Source organism: Rhinolophus sinicus, chromosome 16 (genome assembly GCF_057876585.1).
Source record: "Rhinolophus sinicus isolate RSI-liver-muscle chromosome 16, RSI-T2T, whole genome shotgun sequence".
NCBI lineage: Eukaryota > Metazoa > Chordata > Mammalia > Chiroptera > Rhinolophidae > Rhinolophus > Rhinolophus sinicus.
The window spans coordinates 91,247,438-91,265,375 of record NC_142516.1 but is presented as its reverse complement, the minus strand read 5'-3'; the positions used below and the strand labels follow the sequence as shown (position 1 = coordinate 91,265,375).

The window sequence follows — 17,938 nt, the reverse complement described above, 5'->3', positions numbered from 1 at the left end:
AACTTCTGTAAAGATGGCCAACTCCATCAGCTCTTACTGTTCTGCTGTCTTTCTCCTGTGTGCTTAGATACTTGTTAAAATGTTAAGTCCCATATAAATAATTTTGTGTTTCATTTACATCTTTCAAACACTCAAACTTCTTTTTAAGAAAATCTATTTAAAATATTGTATTTATTTCCAAATAAAATAAAGGTAATTTACGTCTTTCCCAACAGAATCAACAGGTGCTCTAACCTTTATATAAGTCAGTCACATTTAATGAAAAATATTTGCAGAGCACCGTCATTTCCACACTATGCCACTGGCCACGCAGGTCGATGCGTGACCAGTGGAGGGGACTTCACGAGTACACGAATAACAAGGGGCAAGTATCACTGGGGCCACCTTGCAGGCTGACTGCCACAGAGGCTGCAGGAGAGAAACGACAGGGAGAGCAAAGGAGGGGCAGTTACACTCCATTCCTTGGGCTGGCAATGATATTAGGTTATCTCTGGGGTATAAACTTTTCAATTTAGTTCCTCAAAATATGACGTTCTGGGAACAGTCCTCCCTCCTGCAATCAAGCATACACTAGAATGTATCCACAGAGAGCATTACAGACAGTTTCTATACTCAGCTACCTGGGCCCCACAATTCCCACCTACACGTACTCGTCCAGGTCTCCAAGTCTCAGTCTGTACAGAGGTTTTCCATATGCTCCTTTGTACCATCCCCAACCAATAGATACTGTAAGAGGCTCTCAACACATTCACATAATTAGAATCCTAGAATTCCAAAAGATTTTTGAAAACCTCAGCCCTTCTTTTAAAGAAATGGGAATTAAGCCTTAAGGAAGTGATTTGTCAATGGTCAAAAGTAAGTGAGACCGGAGGCTTGAGTCTCTGGAAGGGCCACCTGCCCATAAAAGCTACCGCAGGAGGCGATGCACAGATCCAGACAAGGCTGGCTGTCCACACCCTTCTAACAACCACTGCCTGGCTTACACTGTGCACGTACAAACGTCCTCTCCTGTAACAAGAGACCTTCGGCCACTTCTTTCCGAATGAAACACACACAGATGGTTTTAACCTAAAATTAGTGCACGATGAGAGTGTTTCTATAACAGAAACGGATTCTGATCCATCTATGGTTTATTCTTTTTCTGTGACTGGTGGAAGGCACATCAAAGATGACTGGAATAATGCAACTCACTGTGTTTTATGGTGTAAAGCACATAGGCAAACAAGTGCTGCACCAGTCAGGCCTACACTTTAATACGAGTTGTGCCCCTAGACAGCTGTAGGACCTGAGTGACTTCTTTATACTTTCTTGGCCTCTGTGTTCCTACCTGTAAAACACAGGCTTAGAAAATGTTACAGGTTGAACTGCGTCCTGCAGGATATTGACGCCATGACTCCCAGGACCTGTGAACATGACCTTATTTGGAAACAGGGGCTTCGCAGATGACCAAGCAAAGATGAAGCCATTAGGGTTTGCCCTACTCCTGTCTGACTGTGTCCACACAAAAAGGGACACTTTGGGCACAGAGACAGAAGTGTGCACTGGAAAAACACCACGCGAACATGAAGGCAGACACTGGGGTGATACATCTACAAGCCAAGGAATACTGAAGTCCCCCAACAAACCACCGGAAGCTTTCTCACAGCCCTCACAATGAACCAACCAAACGGACACACTGATTTTGGATGTCTGGCCTCCAGAACTATGAGACAATACATTTCCATTGTTTACGCCTCCACTTTGAGGTACTTTGTTACAGCAGCACTAGCAGACTAATATAGGGGACATGATCTCTTCACATTCTATAAGGTCCAAAACAAAATAATTCTATGAAATAAGACAAATGTTCAGGACGATTTCTCGTCTTAACTGTTTACCGTACACCACCAGTCTTTCAATAGATAACACAAAACAGACCGTCTATGTGCAAGGGATGGCAAACTTTTCTGCAGAGGATAGTAATTATTTTAGGCTCTGTGGGCCATATAAGTCTTTGTCACATATTCTTAGTTTTTAACTCTTTAAAAATGTAAAACTCATTCTTAGCCCAAGGGACATACAAAAACAGGCCTTAGCCCATGTTTGACCCACAGGCCATAGTTTGCTGACCCCTGGTGTGTAGGGTTAACAAGCCTTCTTTCCCTTGGACTCCTTTTCTTTCGAATTCCAAGCCCAAGGAAGCTTTTTCAAATTCCTTACACAAGTAGCTGGAAGATATTTTGCACTAGACCAGGCACGCGTCCAGTGTCCTTAGAGCTAGCTGTCCCCTTCTCGACTATTACTATTACAATAGTACAGAGGTTAGCAACCTTCCCATCTTTCCTTCAGTTACTCTCCGTGAAAGGGGCATGAACATGCCAATTCCTCAAGAATGTCCATGACACACTCTCAGAAGCATTGGTCCCTCATGCCACTTCCAGGGCCATTCCCCAAGGATACCCCAAGGATATGCTGCTTTCACATCTCACAAAATGATTTATATCTAGAGACTTAAATAGTTAAAGTGTTTTCCTAACCACCAGGCATTGTGGATCTGATGATGGCAGGGCTAAGTTTATAAAAAATAGGGCGATGGCCAGAGACTCAAAGTTCCAAAGTGATGTCACAAGGCTATTACCGTAGCTGTCCATTCTTTTTCTAAATTAGGCCACTGCTGTTTTCTCATTCAAGGAGATGGTTCCTGTAAAGTGAGGAACATCACGCCTAGCATATTAGGTGTTCCATAAATGCGGAGGCCCCTCTCCTTCATCAGCCTACTCGTGTGTTTACAAAATGAAGAGAGAAAAACAACACAGAAGACTATTCTGTCGCTTAGGAGAAACAACTAGAGCTTGTTGAGAGAATAGACCTGAAAATACAAGGACTGAAGGTGAAAGAGCCAGATACGGGGTGTGCACGTGTGCTGGAATGGTGGGGGGTGTAGGACAGGGTGAAAGGACAGAGGAACGGAAGGAAAAGGGGTTATGGCCATGGTGGTAAAATAAAGGGTACGGAGGCTCTTCTAACCTGGTCTATTTCAAGATCCTTTGTAAGAAAATGTCCCTATAATCCATTCCTGATTTGTTTTCCTACACCAAAATTTTTCAGTTTTGAAAAAATGACAAATATTAAACATCGTGTCTGAGGGAAAACGGGCTCTGTATTAGTGTGGTAGGGCTGCCATAACAAAATACCATGGACTGAGTAGATTAAGTAACAGAAATTTATTTTCTCACATTCTAGAGGCTAGAAGTCCAAGGTCAAGGTGTCAGCAGGTTTGGTTTCTTCTGAGCCTCTCTCCTTGGTTTGTAGACGGTGGCTTTCTCACTGGGCCCTCCTATGGTGTATGTGTCCCTGTACATGTCTGTGTCCTAATCCCCTTTTTATAAGGACACCAGTCATACTGGATTAGGACCCTCCAAAAGGTTTCATTTTAAACTCAATCACCCATTTAAATAATTATCTCCAAATATAGTCTCATTCTGAGGTCCTGGGGGTTAAAATTTCTACATATGAATTTGGGGGTGGGGTGGGACACAGGCCAGCCCATAACAGGCCCAAACCTTAATATGTCAGCACTGCAGTTTGCACTTATAGTACAGTGACTGCATCTGTGTTTATCTAAATGTCACATATGCAAATGAAATAATATAGCATCATGACACGAATTTATTCTCTCTCTCTCTCTCTCTCTCTCTCTCTCTCTCTCTCTCTCTCTCTCTCTCTCTCTCTCTCTCTCTGTTTTCTATGGAAACCCAAATCTATAAACTGTACACAAAGTGTGGTGATTTACTTGGTAACCTGCCAGGGCTGGCCCACGGTAGCAGGCAGACCACAAGGATCACCACGGAAAGATCCTTCTCCTAGTCATAGCTTCGCCTCCGGCTGGCCACAAAACCTGAAATGCTATCCTATTCCTTCACTGGCATTTTATTTCTTCTGAAAATGTAAGTAACCTTGGGAAGAGTAATATGTGAAGTGGTCATCAGCCACCGACACCTCACCGTACAAGGGCTAAGATTGCAGTCTTCAAATAAGGAATTCCTTCCGAATGGAAGGTTCTGTATGCCTGCTGTGCTGTTGGAATGTTAATGACAGTCCCCTTTAATAGTCATTCTAGTCTAGGTCATTCAAGATTTTTTTTTTTAAGATAATGAGACAAATAGCACGGATAAAAACGTTTCCTTATCAAACAAAGAAACCTGAGATGAGTTAAGAGGAGGCAGTGAGATTAACATTTCTGATGTATTCTGCTAGGTACTTTCGAAATCAAATCATTCAATCCTAAAAATAATTCTGTAGGGTAGTATTAACCCCATTTACAGATGAGGAAATAGGCTCGGATCAGTTAACGTTTGCTGGTAGGGAAAGAGAGATTAAAACCCATGTCTGTTTCTGTGGCTTGCCTGTTGGGTACCTGTGGGTCAAACTACTAGTGCTGAGCTTTAGTTTCCTCATTTTAAAAGTGACGATGGTAATTAATGGCGCCGCCTTTGCATAGCATTGTTGTGAGGTTTCAGTGAGTTAATCTGCACACACAGCAGAGTGGTAGAATGCAGCAGAACTGATGTTTTGCAACTTCTGATAGTCTCAGAAGAAGGCGGTAAGAAGCCGTGCAGCCTTCTGCTTTTGCCCTCTTGGAACACTTCTGTTGCCATGTTAAAACGTCTGAGAGACTATAGAGTAGCGGCTGCTGGGGGCACGGAGCGGCCCCACGGCCCGGCAGCACCTGGCCGCAGACGTGCAGTGCGGCCACCTTAGAGACTGACCGCAGCAGCACGAGCGCCCCAGGTGAGACCAGCAGCGGGACCTCACAGCTGCCTACAGAATCACGAGAAATCATAACGTCACCAAGTTTTAGAGTGGACAGATGACTATTTCAGTTAGACTAAATGTTAGTTGACCCTCCAAAATTAAAAGTATGAGATAAAAAGAACATTTCATAATCCATACTTATTTTCCCCCCAAAGATCTCCAAGTTTGAAAAAGTGCTTTTTCTAATATATAGAAGTTAAAATAACCTTAGAACCTATGTCATAGCCAGCAGGCTCTACTTGTCTGACATAATCAACGATAAGCCCTGAGGAAGAACAATTGTTTTGCTTAAACCAGACTAAAGTAAGGGCGAAAGTTCTAAAGTCCAGATGACCAAAGGACCCTATCTTGTTTTCCTTGTCTTAGAGAAACACATCAGCAGTCTCACACCACCCCACAACCTTACATTATGATTACATGAATCATATTTTGATGAGGGAATTCCTTTAGTTTACCACACTGAATTTGAAGGCTTTCATTCCAATTTTGACAGATAAACATTCTCTCGTTTCTGCCTACTTATTGTTTAGTCCCAAATTTGTACCTACTGTTGAGATGTCTCTCCCGAGATCAAGACTCATATCTCTAACTGCCTGATACACTAATCTCCTCGTGGAGGTACGCTGGAGTCCGTCCAAAATTGAACTGACCATTTGCCCACTCTTCCTCTTCCCCCCATCCTGTTAGCACCTTTCTCTTCTCTATACCACCAGACTAGGTCCTGTTTAGGCATCATTTCCTCTGGGAGACCTTTAAGAATCTCTGGGGTTAGGTTAGGTGCAAAGTCTTTCTTGAAACTTCAGCACTTACCTTGCTCCATGACCACAATGACTACATTATTAAAACCGTACATCTTGTATACATTATTACAACTGTACTGCTCACTTTACCATCCTTCCAGGAATATAACATGTGAGGTGGAGGCAATTGATGCAGAAGGAAAAATAAGGCAGGTGGGGCTGCATCCACCTAATGGAAGAGGTGCCCTTTATAATTTCCAAGAAAAAACATACGGCTTTGCACAATGAGAAATGGCGGCTCTTCAACTTTTCTGTGTGTAGGGAAGGGATCTGTAGGCACTTACAGATTTGATCCTTACGCGATGGGAAGCCACTGGAATGTTTTGAGCAAAGACATGAAATGATCTGATTTATGTGTTTACATGACAACGTGGTGCCTAGATGAGAAGAAACTGCAGGGGCCAAGGAAGCAGGCAGAACAGGAGGCTGTGGCTATAATCCACCAGTCCTCAACTGGAGGCAATTCTGCCTCCCAGAGGACATTTTAGCAATTTTTGGTTGTCACAACTGTGGAAGAGGGGGTTGCTACTTGCATCTAGTGGGTAGAGAGCCTAGGGACACTGTTAAGCATCCTACAATGCACAGGATAGCCCGTCCCCAAAAGAATTACCAGCCCCCAATGTCAATGGTGCCACGGGTGAGAAACTGTCACAAAATGTGATAGAATGGTGGCTTGGATTAAGATGGCAGTGGTCGGAGACGGTGAAGTGCTTAGATTCTGGATATATTTTAAAAATCGAGCTGAGCATATTTGCTGAGGAATTAAATGTATAGCACGGGGAAAAGAAAAAAGAGGAATCAAAGAGGATACCAAGGTTTCTCACCTGAGCGATGGTAAGAATGAAGTACCTCGTACTGAGATGAGGAAGAATGTGGAGCAGCAGGTAGGGAACAGGAGCTTTTTGCTTCGGGATAAGCAGATGCGAGGATGGGACTCAAGCACTCAGTGTTGCGCATATTAAATTTGAAATTCTGTTGCGCATATTAGATTTGAAATTCTATCTACTTGGTGTCAAGTGAATATACCAGGTGAGCAGATGGATGTATGAGTCTCAAGTTTAGGGGAGAGGTTGGGGCTGGAGATATAAACCTGGAAGTCTACTAAGATCACTCTATTTATACAGTTTCAAGCTATGGAACAGAATAAGATCATTTAGGGAACGAATGCAAACTGAGAAGAGCTCTGAGCTCTGAGGTGCTCCAGTGTTTAAGGAGGAGGAGGAACCAGCAGATACGGAGGGGAAGAAAACCTGAGGTAGGAGAACTGAGCGTACATAAGAGAGTGGTCGGCTGCCAAGGTCAAAAGGAAAGTGAGGACTCAGAAGTGACCACCAGGTCTGGAAACATGGATGCCAACGCTGATGTGGAAATGAGCAGTTTTAGTGGGAAGGGAGGAATGAAAGTCTGACTGGCCTGGACTCAAGAGTTAATAGGAGAGGAAGATAGAGACAGTAGCTAGAAACAATGATACACTCTCTTGAGGCCTTTGTAAAGCTGAGTGAAGATAGAATAGCTGAAGGGGAATTTTTTCTCCCAAACTCGTTTTACATATTCAAACATACAAAAAAGTTTATAGTATGATAACCTCCCTTATAGCTAGCTACCAGATTCCATATTTGACACTATCGTGTTTTTCCTATATGTGCATTTACACACATTTCTGAACATTGAAGATAATTTCACCTCTAAATACACTTCAGATATACCTCCTAAAAAAATGCCCTTCTCTTACATAACCATAATAACCATTAACACACCTAGGAAAATAAAAAATACATCCCCAAATATATTCTACAGCTAAGCATACTCAAATTCCCCCAATGTGTGTTTTATAGCAGTGCTTTTTCAAATCAGGATTTAATCAAAGTCTTTGCGTTGTATTTGTTATTTTTCTTTAGTCTCTCTTAATTAACTTTTGAAGACTTGTCTTATAAAATGGATTTGGCTGATTTTTGTCATGCCATTTAACTTGTTCTGTCCTGGAAGTTTTTGAGGATAGTAAATATATTTACTATTCCCTGCACAATATCCTAAAATTAACATTTCCCAACTTTCCTCTATCTCTCTGCCTTTTCATTTTCAGAAAATACTCAACTTACTCCAAATTTTTTCATTTAACTGCCACCTTTTAACTCTGAAGACTCAACTTTCATGATTTACATATTCCATATTCAGAAAAAATATACTATCACCTCTCATTTACTGTAAGAATTTATGGAAGATCTCATCTTAAAGCTAATCAGTACCCAAAACAAACATCACTTTATTGATTAATCATGACAAATTACATTTGGAAAGTAAAATGAATTCTTTGAAATTTTTTTCCTGATTAGCAAAATAGTGCCTCTTAATACTTGAGGGTGAAAGCTGCTGTCAAATATGCCTCCACGACCAAAAATTCTAACGGCCAAATGAGCTCACTGGTCTGGTGCTGGGTTATATGCTCTATGCGTTTTTCTCTGTACTAAATAGCTTAAATACAGATTAAAAAAATTGATTGTGCTCGTATTAGGGCTTCTGTAACTGGTCTTTCATGTATGGATTCTTTAAACAACTGACTGAATGTTCTTTTGGCAACTTACAATGCAAAATGACCCAACAATGTTTATGGCTAGAATTCCAAAGAACATTTAGGCATTGTCAATTTATATTATAATCTTCAATTTTTTTTTTTTTTTTTGCCATAATCTTCAAATTACTGTCTTTTCCAGTGTTGGAAAGTTCTATATTAAAAATAGAATGTTTTTTATACAAATGCTTTTTATACAAATGAATTTTACACTCAATTCAATGAACATTTCAAGTTCCAAGTTACACTGCCATTTTCTTTTGCTATTTTACAAAATTTGCAAATATTTATAGTCTATTATATGAAATCTAAATTGTGATAAAATAAACGAGTTCATGTTATAGGACAAAATAAATGAGTAAAGTAAAATGGTTAATTAAAAAAAATGTATTAAAGTATAGTTGGCATACAATATTAGTTTCAGGTATACAACATAGTGATTTGCCATTTATATACCTTAAAATCACCACGATAAGTCTAGTAACTATCTGCTACTGTGCAAAGTTATTACAATATTACTATATTACTATATTCCCAGTACTGGAAGCAACCTAGGTGTCCATCAACAGATGAACGGAGTAAGAAGAGGTGCTACATATATAATGGAATATTACTCAGCAATAAAAAAGAATGAAACCTTGCCATCTGTGACAACATAAATGGACCTAGAGGGTATTGTGCTAAATAATGTAAGTCAGACAAAGACAAATCCATATGATTTCACTTTTATGTGGAATCTTAAAAAAAAAAAAGAAAAAAAGGTTAATTATTTTTGACCATTTTATTTCACTTACTTGAGTTTCTTTAGTGCTCTGACATTAGAATTTTAATCAAACCACTGACACTTAGAGTGAAGGTTTTCAACACCTTTTGGCCCACGGACTATTTCAGTGAGGTAAATGACCTTCACTAGCCATCTAGGCCACCTAATCCTGATCACCCCGGCAAAAACACCTCACTTGAATAAATATCAGAAGCTGGGACTCGGACTTTATAAAGCACCTCCCAGGAGACAGAAGTAAATTCATCTCTACTAAAATTAAAATTGTAATAAAAAGTCTGCCTGTAGATCATCTGAACTTTCACAATTTGGAAGATCATGCAAACTAAGACTAGTCCCGGTTCATTCTATGTGAACTTCTGATTTTCGACACAGCTAGACAGGAAGGAGGGGACACTAGGAGAAAAACATCCTCTCAACTATTCTTTAGCTGGAAAATTATATTCAAAAGTAAAATTATTTCACAGAACTACCGTTAATATTTTAAGAATTTTAATGGAATAGTAAACATTGAAATATTTGCTTTCAAATGAAGCAATGTGAAGTAACAAAAATCAAATTAACATGTTATATATAATTATGGAGTCAGCCTCCAAGATGGCGCCCTACGAGCCCTGCCCCCTGGACCCTGAGTAGGTCTCTTCCACATTGTGTATAAGGGTGGGTCTGTGTAACGAACTGATGGTATATTGCCGTGTATAATATGCACCCACGTTTTTGGCCCAAACTTTCAAGGAAAAAATATTTCGTTTTAATGTTTTAATTCAAATTTTTATTTGTTTACATTTAGGTACTTGATTTTTGTACTATAAAGGTACAAGAAACTTTATGTAACAAATAATTACAAAAATTACAAAACACAAGAACAGATACAAGGTACAATAAATTTTATGTACTGGTAACAAATTTACGATATTTACACATCATAAAAGGCTAGGAACTCTCCATCGTTACAAGTTCGTCTTAAGTTCAACAAAACTGATTATGGTATTCCAGGGTATTATTTTGCATATGGATATTGTTATTGATTTCTAGAGTTACATTTTTAACTTATAAGCATAACTTAAAACATTTATATAGATATGGAATTAGTACTACCCATGTATAATGTGCATCCTTATTTTTTCCTCACAAATTTGGGCAAAAAAGTGTGTATTATACACAGCAAGATACGGTACTTCTAGAATAAAAGACGTTGTGGTTTCTACCTCTCTCTCTGATCACTTGCTCTGGGGGGTAAGCCAACTGCCATGTTGTGAGCACACTCAAGCTGCCTTCAGATGACTCCAACCACATGAGAGACGCTGAACTGGAATCACCTCGCTGAACCACTCCCAGATTCTGGACTATCAGAAATGGTGTGAAATAGTAAATGTTTGTGGTTTAAGCTGTTTGGAGGTAATTTCTTACATAGCAAATGATAATTAATACCATTATATACACTAATGGTCTGGCTCAAGCTATAACCTTAGAACGTCTCATTTAGGTATTTAAAAATCACAGCATGCTGATATGAAGCAAGGTATTAAAAAATCCATTAACAAATACCTACTTAGAACCTCTGAGGGTGAGAAAGCTCTCATACTCCACGTGAAACTTCCTTACAGTAATATTCATGGCTGATCTCAGTAACTCCTTCTTCAGGTTACAGGGGTACAGGGAGTAACTGGTCTGATCAACTCGAGAGAAGAAATTCAGGGTCTCAGTTACTTCCTCTCTCCTTTCCATTTGGGATTTGTTGGATTGAAGAGAGCTGTTGGTGTACTCCCGGTCACACAGTAAATGTAGTGGGACAAGCTCTATTCCTGTAGATAAGCTTGAGGTTTAAATCTACTGAATTCTGGAGTGCAATACTCAGAAGCTCACTGTTGTTGCAAACCTCAGCCACATTTTCCAAACAATTTTTTTGGTAAACTTACATATGAACCTTTATCTGATTTCTGCATTTTATTTCTTAACTGGATCCAAACTTCAGCAGGGGAAAAAAGGGACATTACTTATCAACCTCTAAACTAGGCACTACTGTGGGTATTTTGTGTTCTTGTAGAGTTTACAGTATATTTGGGGTGTAAATGAAAATACCTGAAGAGTTACCTAATAAGAATTACTTAACAAATATAAATTATAACAAAATAAGTGAGAAATTATGATCATTGGTAAGCATTAGAAAATCTGAAGCAGAAAGGTGAAAACACAGATGCCCAGATCCCATGCCAAACCCACAGAATCAGGAATGGGACCCAGTCATTGCATTTTTAGTAAGTTCCCAATATAACACCAATTTAAGAATCCAAGGTATACACGATAAGTGCAATGACAGTGGAAAAAAAGGAGGCTGCTATGAGCTAGTAAAGGAAAGATGATAGCAGACAGAGCATCAAGTAAACTTTAAAAGACATGCAGAGTTTAGATGAGAAGGAAAATGGTCAGAGGAAACCAACATTTGCTGAGGGCTTATTACCTGCCAAACATGGTTCTACATAAAACCTCATTTAAGATGATTTTATTTCATATATAAAAAAACTGAGGCTCAGATTAAATAATCAGTCTGAGGTCACAAAACTAGATGATAGAGTGAGATTAGTAGATATTTTCATTTTATAGATGAAATCGAGCCTTAGGGAGGTTAAATATTTTGCCAGAAGTAACAAAATTGGAAAGTGGCAGAACTGTGATTAGTAAGTGGCCAAGTTGAAATCAAGTCTGTGAATCTAGCCTATGCTGCTACTGCTACTGCTTTTTTTTTTTTTTTTTTTTTTTAAGTAAGAGTGGGAGAAGGTCTATATTCCTTAGGAAAACATACGAAGGCAGGAAAAAGTAAGCTTAAAAAAGAAATCAAATTAGACCATCAAAAAATAAGTCTATATTTTAACTTGTGATATAGTCAGAGAATCCATTACAGACCACCAATGGGATTTTAAAAATCCCTTTAAAAAATGAATGTTTTAACCATTCAATGGTTGTCTTGACTGAGTTTACTAAATAATTACTAACTGAATTTAGCAATCGGTTAAAATGCAACTAGTTGGAAAGCACCAACTTAGTCAAGACAGTCCAATTAATTTTCTGGGTAGCCTCAATTTTAGGTGTCATGTTTAAAGCTAGAGTACTTTTATTTGTAACTGCAATTTTTAAAGACTGCTTAATGACAATGTTTTATAAGACTTCTTTGTCTTCAATATTATTAAAGACTTTCAAAAAGTGAAGCTAAACATTTGTCAGTTTTAGTTTCCACGTATAGGGACTTCAGTTCTATTTTTCTATCTTCAAGCCCACCACAAAATTCAACTCTGTGAGGCCCTGCCTATAATTAAAATGCATCATTTTTTCTTCATTGCTGCTACAGAACATTTCTTGTACAACTCTATTTAGCATTTATTTCATTTTGCCTTGTATGAAAGCCATTTGTTTACAAATGTTTCTACTTCTCTTTCGGGATAAGGACTATGCATTATTCACCTTTTTATTCACCCAGCATTTAGCATACTGCCTTGCACATTCAACAGAAGCTTGGTGACAAGTTCGTATTTTTCTCAAAGAGCATATAAATTACATATACATCTTCCACCAAACCAATCTTGAATTAACACGTATAAGAACATGGAGAAATAAACATGTTGAAAACGTTCCATTTTAGCAGGTTTGGTCAGCCACATACATTGGGAATTGGGAACCAAGATCATTCATTCATCAACAAATACGTACTACGTACCCGGCACTGTATATATATAAATGGTGAACAATACAGATGTAGCCCTTGCCCTCACAGAGCTCCCAACTTAGTGGGGATACCCGGATACACACACACACCCGGGGGGGGGGGGGCAAAAAAAATGTCATTGTACTCACCAGGGGTGCCAAAAAGAATGTCATTTTACTCACCGGATATACCTTGGGGTCTTAAATAGGTATTATATTGGGAATTTATTAAGAATGCAATGGCTGGGTCCCATTCCTGATTCTGTGGGTTTTGCACGGGGTATGGGCATCTGTGTTTTCAGCTTTTTCCTTCAGAGAGATGTTATCTTAGAATGTGTATACATTTTTTGGCACCCTCTGTATATACAAAATGAAGAAAACAAACAGCAGGTGGTAATAAGGAATTGGAGAGGGGGTGGAGGGCAGAGGGCTGCCCAGACAGGGTGGACAGACAGCTTGACAAGTGAAATTTAAGTTGAGATTTGAAGGACGAGTCAGTTGTGCACAGAGGACTAGCCAGAAAGTTAAGGCCCTAAAAGTGTGTGGGGAGTAGGGGTCATGTGCTGCACCACCAGATTCAAGGGAAGTGACTACAGCACACTCCCCAGCCTCCTAGTTTTCATTTCTTTTGCTATTGTTTCTATCACTTCTTTTCTGATGGTTAAGATTTTCCTGGCTAAATTAAGTGATGGCATGAACGCTGGGGAATGTAAGACTGTCCATTTCCAAATAATTTCTTGTCAGTCCTTATGCCTGATAATTTTATCTCGAAGTGACAACTATGTCCCAATTAGAAAAGAGTGTTTCTGTTATCAATTTCAGTTTTTTGATTTGGAGCCCTCCTGATTGCTAATCAACATATTGTGTGATTACAATTACAGAATGTTGTTTTGTCATCAGAATAAAACTGCTGCTTTCTGAACTCCAGGTTGCCCTAGAGCCCAGGCAGAGTAAAGGGTCCTAAAGTAGTCCCTAACCACTGGGCATTCTCAGAGCTGCTGCTGGAGCTACAAGTTGAATTATGAGACTGTGATATACTGGGGGAAACTCTAGATTAGAAATTATAGGACGTAGATTTCAATCCCATGTTTGCCATTATGTCATGCAAATTTCGGTACACTGTTTACTTCTTTAGGCTGAGTTTTCTTATTGGTAAAGGGAATAAACAAAAGTTGCACTTGGCCAAATTCAACTATAGGTGCTTGGCAAAAAATCTAAAAGAAAAATATCAATTTAAATAGCACTCATTGAGCATATGCCCTGGAGTGGGCATGAACTGGAAAGGACAAATCTGCTCGTCCATCAGTCGGCTTCATTTCTTAGACGCCTCTCATTCAGTCTTGCTCTTGCTGTATGATTTGAGTCTTTAAAGATTTACATATTTTTACTAACAATTGTCACCCCAATAAACTTTAATTCAAAAAAAAAACAACAAAAAAAGATTTATATATTTATTTGTTTGTTTAGGAAAAGATCACATAATCCACCTGCTTCATCTAGGGCTCAAATGAAGAAACAGCCATTCAGGTGATGTGATTTTCTCACATTTTCTTTAGTCAAATGTGGTGCTGACTCCAGTATCCCACTGGCATAGGGAACATGTAAGTAAAAATTGATGGAATCCTAGAAATGCATTGTTGAGACCTTGATTTACCAATTTTTAAAAAATGTTATTTGCTATTAAATAACATACTTTATCAACCATGTCACTATCCCAACAGAGCTATGCCACTATCTAGGGCACAGAGATATTCACAATGCAGAAAATGATGAAATGTACAAAGTTATTTATTGCACAATGCTTTTAATAAGGATCAGGAAAAAACCTCGATGTCCAAAAGGAGAGGACTGATGAAATGATACATCATACAATGGAATGTTATGCAGCCATAAAAACGAATGAAGGAACACCTTACATAATGATACAGAACAACTTCTAAGATCAGTGAAAAAATAAAGTACATAAACTATACACAGAATGTACCATTTACGTAAAAAAGGGAAGAAAATTAAAATATAGTACTTATTTGCTTGTAGATGTATAAATTTTTTTTGGAAAAATATACAACAAACTGTTAGCATTGGTTGCTTCCTTGGCAGGCAACTGGGTAGCTGAAGGACGAGTGTGGAAGGAAGACTTTTACCTGCATTATCTTTTTTAATTTTGAACCATGTGACTGTATTATCTATCCAAAAGGAAACACAAAACTTAGATCAGCAAGAAAGTAGTTTGAGATGAAATAGGATCACATTCTTAATGGAAAACATTTATAAAAAGTAAGTATAGTCGAAGGGTAACTACCTGCAGGTAGATTACTGGGACTATAAGGGACCTTCCTTAAGAGATCCATCTATTCCAACTTCTCACTTTATAGATCTGAAAACCAAGGCCCTGAAAATTAAGTGACTGTGTTAAGGTCACATAGCAAGAGCTAGGATTAGAATTCAGATACTCCAGTATCTACCTAGGCCTCTTATATTGTCTTCTCATTTTGTGTGGGCAAAACAGAGCCACGTTACATTTAGGCTACATAATGGGTTGTCATGTTCTATCTAAATTTTAGAGTCTGAAGTCAAAACAACCTCAAACCCTCGGACTACTAATTTCTTGTGTGGTCTCTCCATGGCTAATAGGCTGTGCATATGTCTATCGCTGTACATATTGCAGTACGATCCTTCTAACTCAACCGAAATTCACTGAGGAAAAGAACTAAAATGTCTTGTTTTCGTTTTTAAAATATACAAATGACTAGCACAATTGTACTGCCAAAACTATTAATAAAGATGTGCATTCCTTAACCAAAACGCAGGGACTAAATGTGTTTTAGAAATGAGAATTTCTGGGAACTTTAAAAATGTTGTAAGGTACACAAACCATTATATAAAACCTCACATACCAAATGTATTAATATTTCTTCAACAAAACATGGTATATAAAGACTGCATATAACTTCTCATTAGTTCAGGTCATATTTTGCTACCAAATGAATTTTGTGTCCAAACTTAAAAAGTATTTGGTTTTCAAAGCCTTCTGAATATTGGAATTAGGTAAGAAATTATAGACCGTACTCACAAAAATGCTGCTAGAAAACATGGTTAGTGACTTCAACTGTCATCTTTTTGATGAGACCAGAACAAGCATGCAGCTTTTACATCCCAGGTTTGGGCTTGTTTTGTGATTAAGGAACCCAACCTAGCAGAGGGGGCAAAAGTTAACATTATGAGAAGAGAAAAATGAAAAAAGAAAATCCTAATTGTACAATACCGTATTACTACTGTAGCTGCTCATTAGTTACTAATAAAAGCTCCCTCTGATGAGATCATGTTAGTTTTTAAAGGGAAATAGGTAAATAAAACAGCCCCACATCGCTCACAAGGGGATTGAGGAAATGAGCTTTACTCCTACTAGAAGACAACTGCGCTCTTTTGGGGATCAGTGTAGTTCATAGAAAGAGGCAGTCCAAATATACTGGTAAGGAATAAGCAGAAATGTACACAATTTTTTTCAACTTGGAACCATTCCTCTAATATAAACAAATGGTGAGTTTTCTAGTCAACCACTCCTGATGGGCTCTACATTAGTATCCTTCCTTTTATCTAACATTCTTATATGATTTTTTTCTCCCTACCTTTTACAAGGTGAAAAGCTCTAGATTCAATCACAAGCATATACTAAATTCCTTTATTTTCTTTCCACAACCGAAGCTCCACCTCCATTTTGTTTGTTACTATTACATATTTTTTCCTGGCAAAAAGTCAAATTTGCACTAAAAGACTATAAATCAACTGCAGAAAACAATGTTTGATATAATTTAGTTTGGTGATGTTGACTTTTCAATCTTAAAATTTCGGCTACTAACTGAATCAATTATTTTGTTTAATTCATGTTAATATTCAGCAAATGTTTATTACAAAAAGTATATTCCATTCCAAAAATTAAAATAGCAAGAAAAACCCTGATTTTGGCTACTATTTCACGAGGAAAAACTATTTTCATCATAATTCATTATAAAAAAGAAAACTACCTTGCTAGCTAGATCTTACAAGAAATATACCAGCACATTAATAATTTAGTACAACAAAAAAGGTAAACAAAAACTAACCAGGCTATTTTTCAGTCTGGAATAAAACAAAACAACAAACTGGATTTCTTGACCATTTGCATTCATTCAGAAGTACCAAAAACTAAAATCCTTTTTACTGAAGAATTTCTTGGTACACGGGACTTGTTTCCTCTATACCGCCCTACCAAAATGATCAGCATATTCCACAGTATAGCAATTCACTGAGACCACTACAAAAAAAAAAAAAAAAAAAAAAATCAAAAAATGCCAATGGTTACTCTGTAAAGAACTGGTCAGAAACTAGTTATTCTAGGACACAGACCCAATCGACCGAAAGGACCTCTGGAGTAAGCTGCCCCCAAGGTTTAGAATGCAGACTCCGAAATAGCACACGCGGTCACGATGTCCCTTAAACCACATGACCTCCCTACTTAAACTTATAAATTAAATGAAAACTCCCCCTTTCTCGTAAGTTAAAACAAGGCAGGGCAACGGCAGTCAGCGCGGCAGGGACACATCGGCTGACGACTAGTAAGAACGGGTCACGGACAACAGAGTCCTGCGCCTCGGCTACTCCCCTTACCGTTAGAAGATCTGGGAGGGAGGAAAGGAGGAGAAACACCCCAGAATCCGGGCAGAAAAGCCCCTGGCCTCGAAGATGGGGTTTAGGGAGACAGGGAGGGGCAGCTCCGTGTGTGGTGACCCTTTGTGAACACGCATGGGGCAGCTCGGCTCTCACCAAGGCTTTTCGAGAGAAGCCTCGCGCGGCCCACAACCGCCGAGACAGCGGCGCCGCGGAGACGCGCCGGCCAAGAGCCTCCATTGCACCCTTCGCCGCTCGGGAGCCCGTCCCTCGCCCGCCCACCAGGTCACTCAAGGGCGCGTCGGCTTCCGACTCCGGCTCGCGCGGGCCAGGCCGCAGAGAGACACACGCCAGTCTCTTTCCTCAACATAATCCCTCCGCTACCGGCCGCGCACTAGTTTTAATCACGCCCCACCCCCTGGCCGCTGGCGTCACCTACGCCACTCAAGCCCTTTCCAGCAGCTTCCAGAAATGTCGCCTCCCCCAACCCAGCCACTCACAGATGGCAGGCTCTGTAGCCACCGGCCCCGCCCCCAGTCGCCGCCGCAGCTAAAACTGCGCGGCGGCAGCCGGCCACGCCTCTGCGGAGGCTGGCCGGAAGTGCTCCCGTCCTCTCCTTCCGCCACGCTTACGGACGTAATCCTTTCG

At 39.4% G+C, this 17,938-nt stretch overlaps 1 protein-coding gene across 6 annotated transcripts in view; it reads right to left on the bottom strand.

Annotated features, from left to right (window-relative positions):
* Positions 1–17,922, bottom strand: part of LOC109449839 (uncharacterized) — a 91,095-nt gene extending 73,173 nt beyond the window's left edge. The window contains exons 1-3 of one of the 6 annotated variants that reach the window (XR_012495607.2): positions 17,291–17,779; positions 16,747–16,937; positions 14,081–15,836 (exon numbers count right to left, since the gene is read on the bottom strand). The gene's annotated coding sequence lies outside the window, so the exon portion shown is untranslated. Of the gene's footprint in view, positions 1–14,080; positions 16,938–17,290 lie in introns of those variants that run through there. The other 5 variants (XR_012495606.2, XR_012495610.2, XR_012495608.2 and 2 more) reach the window with 5 other exon arrangements.
* Between the last annotated feature and the right edge of the window lie 16 nt (positions 17,923–17,938).